Here is a 12,177-nt window from a genome sequence, read left to right on the forward strand (position 1 = left end):
ATGAATTTTATTAGTCCAATATTACTTGATAGGTTTACCTCAATGACTTTTGGAATCGTTAATTACAAGAAAGTCACATCAACACACGGAACGTTAAGTCCTTATTTTTGTTTGAAAAATAACGAAGGTCAGCAACGTTGAACCTGGTCAGTACAAAATGGGTAGCCATTTGGAACTTCTAGGTGCTGTAAACTGTTCGCTTCTCCTTGCCACTGGACTCAAACAGTGCCGATTCAGGAGAGTTGTGGTAAGAGATTGCGTACCCTTTTCCTCACAATTGCACGCGCAGTTGCTCTTACAGGGGGTATCCTTTGTCTTTCGAGAGAAAACGGAGGCATCGAGTAGACTAGAAATACGTGATATGTTTAAATTTTAGTACTTCAAACCACTTACTTTTAATCCTTCGTTGCAGCAAAGCATCAGATTAATGAACCAATGATATTTATTAGTTAAAACGTTAAACAAAAGGATAGTTAACATAAAATGAACAAAAGGAATTCAACAGAAATACATCCGTTAGAAATTTTAATTGAGTCTTAAAGCAAACTTGTGCTGATTTGTTGGTATGGTTCTATACTCTTTATTAAACCTATTTCGAAAAATAGATTCTTAATAACTGCTCTTTACATCACGTAAAATATAACTGGAACTTAATATGACGAACATAAACTGATATATTATTAAATGCGTCTTTATATACTAGTTGATTTGTATGTGAACCAATGCGAATCTGAAAGAGTACGAAATTATCTTTTGCTTTGAAACCAAAAAGGAAAAGGAGATTGATTCTAAATATTCTTATTTTACGACACGCCTGAATCCACTCTCTACTTAAACATTTTAAAGTACAATGTTAGATTGTCTTCGTTCTCGTACGCACCTGTGTTTACTGACAATATACTTTTCCTCTATGAATAACTTACATAAACTAATAAGAGAATGAAGACGCATCAGTAATACAATATCTGTACATTTATAAATTGGCCCACTTATTGCACCGATAGTGACATTAACATGCATACTTATATAAAAATGAGAGAAACATTCCTTTTCTAACAAGTATTCAGTAGTTAATTAATTTACATAGTTATTCGAAAAAGAACACTTCATTAATCAACCATTTGATTCTACTCTCTAATTATAAAATTATAATTTCATATAACGCAGTTTTATTTATGGACAATTTCATATCGTTGATAAAGGCTTAACAAGTTACATTAAAATATTTTTTCCACCAATTTCTGATTAATTTACTCTTGAGTTTACGATTCTTTACCTTCTCCATTTATCAGCCAACACAAAGATTCGAATTCCACTAGTCATGTATAAATTTTAATATAGTAATATTTCATACAGAAATGTTATCTTTATAAATATATGATTTAACTAGACACGGTAACTGTTTGCTGCAGTGATTATCAGATTTGAACTTATGCTAATAAAACAATCTACGTTTAACTAAAGAATCAATTCTTCGAATGTAAATGATTTTCTTACCTCATGTTTTATTCCACGTGCTGGTTTCCTTTAATTTACCAAAATCTTTCATCTTGAAAACTAAGGGTCTCTTTAAGCCAAGTATAATTTTCTCGGTTATTAGCTTAAAATAGTTAGCGTTATTGTGATGGCTAATGAATTTGCAATAATTATTTAGGATTTGTTCAGTAAGCAGCGTTCATCTGAAATTGAATGCGATTCTGCGTGTAAGCCGAGTAACTACAAATAGAACAAAATTTATCACAGGGCACATGCTATTGATTAACGGAGAAATAAAATTAGTAATAAAAATAGCGAGATTGACAATAGACAAAAAAAGAAGAAAACTTCATGAGGAACATGCACAGGATACTGGCTTAAGGAATGGAACAGCTATGTCCGCGGTTCGAAACCTAGTATATAAAAACATAATTCGTATCACGTATTTTTTTATGTAATCGTGAAAACGAGTGAAATTACCATCTCAACAGTAAGTCACTAAGAACGGCTCTTGTCGTGTATAACAGGTGAAATAAAGTGAATAATTAAAATTCCAATAGAAATACCCTATTAGAATATATATGCATTTTTTGACATGGAAGTCACCACTTTTCAAGGCCACTCGGGGATCAGGGTTATTGCGTGTACAATGAATGGGATAGTGTTGTAATATTCGTTAGTATTGGAGATTTGATAAAGTGTCATTACTTATGAGGGCGGTTCATCAGGAATTTGTTTATGTTGGACTTGAAGACATCCAAGTTGAAGTCAGGTGAGAAACAGGCAAGCGGTAGAGAGTTCCACAGGCGTGCAATTCTAAGAAAGAAGCTTTGTTCATGGAATCTACGTTTTGATTTAGGCACAGATAAAGAGTGGGGAAAATTATTGACAGTGGTTTCAGCCAGACGGGTAAAGTATAAGTATATTATTAATCTAAAATGAAACCGAAGCGAAGCCTAACAAGTTTTAGCCAAAAATAAATAAATAAATAAATAAAAATAAATAAAGCCTCCCAATCTAAAAGTCGGGAAGCCGCAGTTTTGTGTGTAAAATCTACTTGCTTATTCGTGTTCACTTTCCACTTACGTTTTATATTGTTCGGACGCCCTGATGCTTTTGATTGGTGGAGATGAAATGTGGATGTGCAGCGTTATATACAATTATGTATAATTTTATCACGAGTACCAAGTAATTACATTCGATTAAGCCCACGACGTTAAAGTGTCAAGTAGGTGCGCAGAACGTGACGACGTTATATAGTTATTTTCATGTTATTTTCATATAGTTATTTTCATATAGTTATTTTCATATAGTTATTTTCATATAGGGCGTGGTTTGCTGATCTACTCATGGCTTGTTAATTTGTCATTATACACAAGAAACGATCAAATTTAGTTCTAGAAATATTTCATAAGTCATTACCTTCTAATTAAAAAAAAAAATTAAAAAAAAAAACATTTTATCTGAGTGTGAGGATTATAATGGAAGGACCCTACGACTTTATAAAGAGTTTTATTCAGCAGATTATATAATAAACTCAATGTTAATAGATGAGTTGTTATAATTATTTTTACTTTTTTATTATAATAACTTTATTAATTTGGATTTAAATATAAATAAGTTTCCTCTTTTAATAAGTTAAATAATTTTTACTTTCAATACAGATACTCGGATTAATGCCTCAGTAGAAAGCTTTTGCCCTACACAATTCCAGATTGTCAAAGTGTAAGGTTTAGCATCTGAAGCCTCGTTCTGATATTCCAGGGGTTAGCTTACATGCCGCTGATTTAATTCACCGGAAAGGGTGATCCATCTAAAATCCATTTAAAAGCAGTAAACTAATTAAAACAACACTGTAAACAAATAGAAAGAATTTTAATACTTTATTAATAAACCATTTGATCCTAAATGATAATTTTCATATAACAGTTTTATTTACGAATAATTACATATCGTTGATAAATAATAACTTTTCCACTCATTTCTGATCAATTTAATCTTTGGGTAACGATTCTTCAATTTCTCAATTTTATCAGCTAATACAAAGATTTGAAGTTCACTAGCCATATATAAATGTAACTATAGTAATATTTCATATAAAAATGTTATCTGTATAGATATCTGATTAAACTAAACATGGTAACTGTTTAATGCAGTGATTACCAGATTTGAACTGATGCTAATAAAACAATCTACGTTTAACTAAAGAATCAATTCTTCGAATGTAAATGGTTTTCTTACCTCATGTTGGTTTGCATTTAATTTACGAAAATCTTTTTTATTTTAAAAATTAAGAGTTTCTTTAAGTCAAGAATAAATTTCTCGGCCACTAGCTTCAAATAATCACCGTGATGACGAATGGATTCGCAATAATTATTTAGGATTTGTTCAGTAGGCAATACTCATCTGAAATTGAATGCGGTTCTGAGAGTAAGTCGATTAACTGCAAATAATAATTACGCACTAACATTTTCAAGATAATAAAATAATGTAGAGACAAATTTAAAATAGTTCCCGTTACCGCCATATTTACGTCTCTGTAACGAGGCAGATAGCACGTTTGATTTTTAATCAAGAGAACCTGAATTTTAATCCAACTAGAGACGAGTTTCAACTATCTTTTTACGGTAATGTGGTATTTTATAGTCCCTTTAATATACACGTGTATTCACTATATATATAAAAACGCATAACAAAAATTACTTATGGTGTAAGGATTGAAATAGAATGCATTTTATATGTATTTTTATAGTTATATTTTAAATAATTACAAAGAAAATTTGTCAAGATAACAAAAATAATGTAGAGCAAACTTTGAGACAGTTCTGGATGTTCACCCCCCCCATCTTTAAGTTTCTGTAGCGCAGCGGATAACGCGCTGAACTTCTAATCCAGAGGCCGTAGGTTCGAATCCCACCGGAGACGAGTTTCAACTTCAGTCTTAAGATAAGGTGGTATGTTATAGTCAATTTAATATGTGCGCATTTTCTTTAGAAAAAAAATCATAACAAATATTACTCTCTTCGAATCTGTTGCGCAGCGGATAGCGCACTGGCCTCCTTATCTAAAGGCGGTAAGGTCGAATCCAACCAGAGATGGGTTTGGACTACTTTCTAACGTGAATGTGCTATTTCGTAGTCGCTTAAATATGCGTGTGTATTTTCTTTAAAGAAAGAAATCCTACTAATATTACTCATGGTGTAAGGGTTGTAATAGAATGTAGTTATATTTTAATACGCAGGAAAATTTTAAAGATTTTACAATTATGTAGAGAAAAAAATCGAGATAGTTCCGGATAACGCCATTTTTAAGTCTGTGGCGCAGCGGATAGTTCAAAGGCCGTGGGCACGAATTCAACCAGAGAGGAAATGTGGTATTTTATAGTCACTTTAGTATTCGGATGTTTTTTTCTATATTTCTGTATATATACTTATAGAAGTGAAAATGTCTAAGTGCGTATGTGTCTGTCAGTCTGTCTGTCTGCCTGTGTAGGTTTGCCTACCAAATAACTCTGTCAATTTTCGTTTTACAGACTCGAAATTTGACATACGAGGTATTGAGATTTGGGAAAATCTTTTTAATCTGGTTTCGGCCAGAAATTTTGCTGTTGAGGGCCAGTTCAACGATTTTACCTTTGAGAACTCCCCCAAACTCCTCCGCCAATTTTGTGTCTAAACACTTAGGACTTTAGATATATGTTACTTGGACATGGATCTAACTTTATAATTTAAATTGAGCCCAAAACAGTAAATGCTAAGGGGTCACAATTGGTGTTAAATAAAAAAAAAATGACCTCTGCGGTCTCTATAAACAGATGCGCCATCCCAAATGTGACAACAGTACTCCATACATGGGCGAATGGTGGCCGTATAGAGGTACAGGATACTTTCAGGCGTAAGCAGCTTTCTAGCACGGTAAAGAGAGCTAACCCCCTTCGCAGCATCCTTGTCAATGCTCTCAATGTGTCTGTTCCAACTTATGTTCCCTGTGAACGGTAGTCCGAGGAGTTTAAAAGACGTACTTTCATTGTCGAAAGCCAAACTGAAGCACGCGCAGATAAACAATCTTTATCTTTTGATTAGTGTAAGTTAATGGGGTTTGTTTTGAATATGCTAAAAGGAAAAAAAAAACGACAATATCAGCTTAATTAAAAACTATGATTACATATGATTAGAAAGCCAAGTACGTCCAAGAATGGAATACTGCTGCCATATCTGGCCAGGAGCTGCTAAAAATAGCCTATCATGCCTTGTGAAAGTACAAAATAGACTTTGTGGCTTAGTGGGGGATGCCCTTTTCTCTACCCTGCAACCTCTCTCCCACAGAAGAGACATTGCGAGACTATCCATGTTTCATCGTTATTTCCATGGCAGGTGCTCGTCTGAGCTTCAATCTCTGGTCCCCCCTCGCCAATCTTTCACGAAAAACACCCGCCTAGCTGAATCCGCTGTGAAAAATTTCCCCCACTCTTTATCTGTGCCTAAATCAAAACGTGGATTCCATGAACAAAGCTTCTTTCTTAGAACTGCACGCCTGTGGAACTCTGTTCCGTCTGCCTGCTTCCCACCTGACTACAACTTGGATGTCTTCAAGTCCAACGTTAACAAATTCCTAATAAACTGCCCCCTTAAGTAAACACTTCATCAAATCTCCACACTAACGTAATGTACTTGCAATAACCCTTATCCCAGAGTGGCTTCCGGGCATTGATAAGTGGTGACCACTGTGTAAAAAAATAAATAAATAAAGTTTACAGTAGATAGAACACACATAAATCATATACATGGTAATTACTCAATTGCTGAACAATTACAAAGAATATTCTTATATAAAAATGAAATAGTTTCTTTATAAGTAACGGACACATATGAAAATATAATGAAACATTTATATTAATAAAATAACGTCTTCTTTGAATAAGAACATAAACAGGACACGCGTACTTACATTTTTTGCTTGCAGATGTTAGCAAAAATGGAATCTTATAATATGCTTGAAAATATACAATAGTCTATTTTAGATATTAGATTAGAAAAAAAAGAAACCTGTCTGTGTGAATGAATTCATAAAAAGTCAAAGTAATTATAATTTTACGCACAAGGGTACAAGTATACGAATTTAAATAGAAAAAAGTTTCCTAGACAAAACCTTTTTTTTTTAACTAAAAAAAAATGGCAATACGCTTTCTATTGCGCACATACGCGCGCCGGTATAAATATTGGTCGACAATGTTCTCAAATTTTATGAGAAAAGTAAACAAAATTACTTTGATATATTTTGAGTAATGGTCAGTTGTTACGGTTTATATATAAAAGAAAATATATTATAATTACTTAAAAGAAAATATAAAAATAAATAAGTGAGACCTAGACAAATAAATAAGTGAGACCTAGACAAATAAATAAGTGAGACATAGACAAATAAATAAGTGAGACATAGACAAATAAATAAGTGAGACTTAGACAAATAAATAAGTGAGACATAGACAAATAATCTTTGCATTCTGCAGATATAGAAGTTAATGGTAGCTACGTGCTTTTTCGTGGATTACTGTATGTGTGTTGTGAATTTATAAACATTTGCATTAACATATTATGTGATCTTTAACCTATGTTTTTATGGTTTTTATGTCAATTCTACTAGGAATGAAGATATGCAAACATATCGACCTGTCTTACTAACAATGAGCTTACACGATATAGTGATTATCTAGGATGAAAGTAAGTGGGGTATGTTTACGTGAAAAATACATCGCAGCCTACAAAAATCGAGGTAAAGTTCGTTTGGCCGTAATTAATTTGGAACGTATGAAGCAACATGTATATCCGTATTTATGAGCATTGAATAAATAAATATCCGTTTTAAGCATCCGTTGTTCGTGTTATATATTGGCTCATGTCATGACGCGTATTTAACTCATCTTACATATTTGTCGCTGGGGTATTAATGTATATCGGCCATCAAGAAATTAGCAGAAACACAAAAATGATTTGTTAACATGCTATAGATCTCCGAAAGAAGGGGATATGTAGAAAAGTACTCACTCGACTAAGATATATATATATTGCTGCGGTATAGTTACTGCTTACAACAGCACGTTTGTCAAAGTCAAGTAAATATCTGACGAAGAGATCTTTCTCGAAATATTATATTACACGGACATACCACCAGACCGACTTTCCCAGATGACCACTGTGCAAATATAAATATACTGCGTATATGAAATATGAATATGTACACATGTACTTATAAGTTGTATTAATAAATTTCTCACCTGCTTCAGCTTGTGTCTTTCCGTTACTTCTGCATTGTACCGCCTTCTAAAATTATATATATATATATATATATATATATATATATATATATATAGGTTTTATTTTTTATTACCGTTTTTTTCTGTTTAGTTACATTATTATTTCAGCTACGCGACCGTTTTTTGGCCGTCATGTAGCCTCCTCAGACTTTACAGAAATGTTCGTTTATGGTGGAATGAATATATATATATATATATATATATATATATATATATATATATATATATATATATATATTGGTGTCCAAAAAGTAACTCAAGAGTTTGGAACTTAAAAAGATTCTTTATTTTTTATGATATACTTCTGTAACTTAAGCACTTCCTGATAAGACACTGGGTATTACAAAAAATGCAAGATTAAAAAAATCTTTATTTTTAAAAAGTAATGTCTTTTAAATGTTGCTCATTTCCAGCTTCGCATATTTGTGCTTCCTCAAAAACATTCATAACAGGTTGCAAAATCTCTGGATTTAGAAATAATTTCCTTATTTCTTTCCCAATGTTTTCCTTTAATTATTGCAGGGTTGACATATAATCTTCCTTTAAGATATCCCCACAAGAAAAAGTCGGAGCTAGGAAACATGGTAACCATTTGGCACTGTAATAGCAAGAGATAATATTGTCGCACTTTGAGTTAAAACAATTGACCTCTGATTTTGGTAAAACAATTTCATAACTTTCATAGATTGTTTAAATCCATAATTAATTTCGAAAATATTATCTGTAAAATATCTGAAATAGAAAGAAACATTATTAATAAAATGACAAAGATCGTCACTCTTTCAGTTACCTTTTAGGCACCCTATGATGATTGCAACGTCTTGTCAGACGAGTGCCACTCCCTCAGACACTGAAAGTTCATGAACCCGAAAATGACATATAGTCCTGCCAGCGAATTCACATGCTCAAGCAGACATGACACTAAAGATGGTCATTGTTATACATACGTACATATTCACGCACGCACACATACATATGTACACATAACAGACACATATATACATGCGTACATACAGAATACACAAAACGCACACATACATATACATGCACACACACATGCAAACATAAACAAGACGGTCATTGGTATACATACATATAAATATATACATGCATACATACATACATGTCTACAAGCATACGCTCATATATACCCATATACATACACAATGCATAATACACAAACATACATATACATACTCACATTCATACGTACACGTATGCATACATATACATCCACATATACAAATGCATACACACATATACTTACACATACATATTCGTACACATATGCACATATATATACATACACTTACCTACATATACATACACATCCATATATATGCATTCATACACATACACACATACATGCACACATACACATACATATACATACACACATGCATACATACACATACATGCATATACACACATACATGTATACAAACATATATAAATGTATATATGTACACACACACAAACATATATACAGATAGACACATATACATACATATACACATTGATATAAATACATATAAATTCACATGTACATATATAAATATACACACACATACATATATAAATATACATATACATATACATACATAGATACATATAATGATGGCAGATTAATTGTTACATGCATCCAGCATTACAGGCGTACACACGTCACAGCTTTTTATCGCCACAGGACTTTTTTTTCTTTTTTTTATAATAGACAAATGCATGAGGGAGTATCTATACAAAGATGATGTTACAGAGTTTTAGCTTTGTACGACAGCTAAATCTCTCTCTCGGTTCAAAATGTTGACATCCAGCAACAAGCAAGAGCAAGATAGCCAACAACAAGTCAAACTGCAGACCAGCTTAATGCGGGTACTGGTCTCCCGCTTTGTTTTTTTTAAATAAAAAGTTTGGTTGAGACAGAAATTTTTGGAATAGTAACTGACGATGATATAAACAAATTCACACATTTTTCACAAATGAACTCACCGACGGATAGTCAAAATGTAAACACAGTCCAACCGACATATATTAAAGACGCTTACATTTTTTTTTTTAAATAAAAAGTTTGGTTGAGACAGACACTTTTGGAATGGTAAGTGACGATGATATAAACAAATTCACACATTTTTTAACAAATAAACTCAGCGACGATAGTCAAAATGTAAACACAGTCCAACCGACATATATTAAAGACGCTTACTTTTTTTAGGCACCCTATACACACACATATATATATATGTGTGTGTGTGTGCGTGAAAATTGAAATTTTAAGCATTAAAGATTGAAACACTTATAGAACAGTAGATATGAAATATCAAACTATTGTATATTCAGAATAAATTTTATTTTAGAATAACAATACGTAAGAAATATAAAATAAAGCTAAGATTATTGTTTAAAAAGTACTTCCAGCAAAAAAGTTCACCCGTTAATTTAACAGAGAAACAAAAGGTATACCATCCTATAGAAAACAGAACAATAGAATAAGAAGTATATGCCAGCTAAACGTTTGTCTAAGTGAAACACAGCCATTATCTTACGCAAATTTCCTCATGAGAATAGAAATGAATTTTATTAGCAAGGTAGCTGAAATAAAGACCACACTGGATATATATATATATATATATATATATATATATATATATATATATATATATACGTAATTCTATGATTTTGTATGGATATTTTAGTTATTTATCTTATAAATACTGAGGGAAAACATTGGCGAATAAAGCTTTTTCAGATGTTCGCTAGTAAAATTATATTGTCTTCGGAGAATCAAAGAAAAAGTATTTGAGTAATAATTTAAATAAATTGAAACACCAAATATTTTTGTTACTTTAAATAAATACTGCAACGCAACGTATTTTGCTTAAAATTTGCGTATTTGTTAAGTTTAACATTTTTATTACACTGATTCACAGAAAAATAGTATCCTAAAGTAAATTTACAAATTTTAATTTTGTATGAATGATAACATATTGACGAGAAATTAAACTAGATTCAGTTTATTGGTTACAGTTTCAACTTATGCAGTTTAATATGTACAGTTTCAACTTATGCAGTTTAATATGTACAGTTTCAACTTATGCAGTTTAATATGTACAGTTTAAACTTTTGCAGTTTAATATGTACAGTTAAAACTTTTGCAGTTTAATATGTACAGTTAAAACTTATGCAGTTTAATATGTATAGTTAAAACTTATGCAGTTTTATATGTACAGTTTAAACTTATGAAGTTTAATATGTACAGTTTAAATTTATACAGTTTAATACGTACAGTTTAAAGACGTAATTATTTACTTTTCTGTCTTTTTGAGATGAGGATTTATCCTTGATATTATTTGTCAATATTTGGACTACTATGCTTACCTTGAATGTTATTATTACAACGTTCGGTCCGCTAGGATATGTAACGCAGGTATGTGTGTGCTTGATAAAATTCAGTTATAAGCTAATTTTTTCTGAAGGTTGAAGGTTTAATTATCAGTGTATGCAATCGAAAATACAATTTAAATTGCTTAGGATTTCTACAAAGTTGAAGCTGACGGAACAAGAGCACAAATCCTCAGAGATTTAATAAAGGATTGCCTTCAAAATTCCGTACAGTTTCCCGAATTTGACAGAAGGATTCCCGAGTTCGACAAGATACACATGAAGAAGGTCAGATTACACTGACCGAAACATTGTGAAAATAACACTCAACATAAGCGCAGTACTCCGAAGAATCTAAATAATATGAATAATTATTTACATAAACCGTCGTAGATCCTACTGTGGGTGTTTAGTTTGTAGATTAAAATCAGTAAATTCTATGGCAGACAGCAATTACAGACTACTTTGTGCGCTGTAAAACGTGAGGTAACTTATTTTTTCGACGTGAGCTTCATAAATATAAGAGAGACAATGCGGGTACGTACTTATTGTGTTTTATTCTTGCGAGTCAAATCGAACGTATTGGAATAAAAAGACTAAGTTTAGCATTCCATTATAATCATGTCGTGCATGCATATAAAATGAATATATTCAATATACGTTATAAATGTTATCACGTAAAATAAGGTTGGCAAAAAAAAATGGTTACACAAAATTTTAAGTGCATATATTCAAATCGTACAAAGAGTGGTGAAACTGACGTTTTACCTTCTAGAACATCTAGCATACTAATTATATAATTTAATTTTAAATTCGATTCAGTATCTCATATTCCATAATTTTATCATGCAATTTCAAATATCATTAGCGGACCGGGTAATCTAATGTCGCAGGTCAATTCCGACATGCGAACAGTACTTTAGTGATTCCTGTAGTTATAGTATAAACAATGCTCACTTTCCTGAGATTATAATTGGTATAGGTGTGATCCGATCATGGACTGGAGAAAG

General features: G+C 31.9%; 1 long non-coding RNA gene and 1 other non-coding gene across 2 annotated transcripts in view; both read left to right on the forward strand.

Annotated features, from left to right (window-relative positions):
• LOC145283524 (uncharacterized) overlaps positions 1 to 12,177 on the forward strand; it is a 177,533-nt gene that overhangs the window by 16,379 nt on the left and 148,977 nt on the right. The gene's annotated exons all lie outside the window — the stretch shown is intronic.
• Positions 4,329 to 4,401, forward strand: Trnar-ucu (transfer RNA arginine (anticodon UCU)). Its single transcript has one exon. It is a non-coding gene; the product is annotated as a tRNA-Arg (tRNA).

This window comes from Euprymna scolopes, chromosome 1 (genome assembly GCF_053919585.1).
Source record: "Euprymna scolopes isolate OS-2025 chromosome 1, ASM5391958v1, whole genome shotgun sequence".
In the NCBI taxonomy this organism is placed as follows: Eukaryota; Metazoa; Mollusca; class Cephalopoda; order Sepiida; family Sepiolidae; genus Euprymna; species Euprymna scolopes.